We start from the raw sequence: 1,758 nt of genomic DNA on the forward strand, positions 1-1,758 counted from the left end.
GGCGGAGACAGTCCGGAGTCAGCGTCCTCGACCCCCCCCTCCCATCTCCCTACATACACCCTGGAGCCCAGGCTGTGCAGGGGGGGGGCGGGGGAGCTGATTGGCTCCTATGCTGCTGAATAATTCATGAGGGGGGGGCGCGTCCGAACTGAGCAAGTCGGGAAGTTAGGAGAAAGTTTGCAAAGAGGGGGAGGGGCGGCATGCGTGGAACTCAGGGACGGTCCAGAGGTGCTGGGTGACCCGTGCGTGTTGTGCATGTTGGGGCCGGCGCCTCGGAACCTTCGGGCAGGCTTGAACCTAGCAGGCCTCACAGATGTGTGTGTGTAAAGGCGCGCGCACACACACACACACACACACACACACACACACACACGCCTGCTTTGACCTTGCAGCGGGACCTGAGATCCCACATCTGGCTGCACGCCGTGCCACCTAGTTGGAGCAGGGGATTGCATTTGGGAGGAGAGGGTTAAAGCTTTGCCTTTGGGGGTGGAAGGTTGCCCAGCGGACACCCCCCTCCCACCCCCAAGCAACAATCCCAGCTCCCTCCAAGGCGGCCTCCGGAGCGAGCGCTTATGCAATCATAGCATACAGGTTAAGTGCTGGAGACCCACTGTGCGCGCAGCCCAGCTCTGAGAAATGAGCAGAGAGGGTGGAAATAGTGGTTTTGAGACCCAAAGAAGTATAGAAAAAGTAAAGAAAAGGTAGGTGTGTCAGAGAGGGTGAGGGATCTCTACTACGATACCTCTCTCTCTCTCTCTCTCTCTCTCTCTCCTTTTCTTCTTTCTCTCTCTTTTTTTTTGGAGGGGAGACTCCCCCGCCGCCCGCAGCCTTGACCTCCAGGGCGGGGGTGGAGACCGCTGTCCTCTTTCCTGAGGCTGTTTCCTGTCTAGCTCCTGGGGGCCCTCGGGATGGCTGGGAGGGCCCTTCCTCTCATTTGCCAACACCCCCCCGCGCCGCCATCAGTTTGAGGAAGGGGTCCCGGAAAGATGTGCTCCCCATCTACTTAAGAGGGGGCGCACTATGGATGGATGGGAGAGGTGCTACCAAAGTCGGTCCCTAGGGGGCTGCGGGAAGGAGACTTTGATTTAAGGTAATAAGTGCAAGGTCTGGAAACTCTGAAGTGTAAGAGTCTGGGGCACCTGGGGGCCTGCCAGATATCCTAACCACACCCCCACCCAGAGGCCACGGGAGACCCGTGATGACCTCTTGTCCCCGTACACTTATCTTCCTGCCGCAAGTAGTGCTCCCCACCCCCCTGGCCTTCCTCACTGCCCTGCCTGGGTCCTGCTCCGGGGTGGGGGGTCAGCCAGGGCAGGAAACAGGCGGCTAGGCTGGAGCCAGGCTGACCGGCTGGAGCTGGGAGTCCCCTCCTCCTTCCCCATGCAGCCTCAGGCTCCCCTTTTCTTATCCACAGAGGCCCCCTTTTTTGACTCTATCATTCTGGACCCGGGTCCCCTCAGTCTTTCTGAATCACGGCTCCTGTCTCACCCTAGGCACGGCCATTAGCAGCCCACTTCCAGCCTTTGATTACTTAAATTTTTTCTCATTGAGTGGGACAGGCAATGCATTCTTAAGCAGAGAGGAGAGACAGCCGGAATGGAAGGGAAGAGGCAGGGTGGAGGAAGGTGCTGTTAATGAGCCAGGCTGAAAAGATGAAAACACCCACCAGACTTCAGTCTGCAAGGGTAGGTGATATATCGATAAGAGAATGACTACTGGGGTGGTCTCTCTGCTGCTCTCTACCAGGAAAGAGTT

This window comes from Onychomys torridus, chromosome 22, assembly GCF_903995425.1.
Source record: "Onychomys torridus chromosome 22, mOncTor1.1, whole genome shotgun sequence".
NCBI classification, from domain to species: domain Eukaryota; kingdom Metazoa; phylum Chordata; class Mammalia; order Rodentia; family Cricetidae; genus Onychomys; species Onychomys torridus.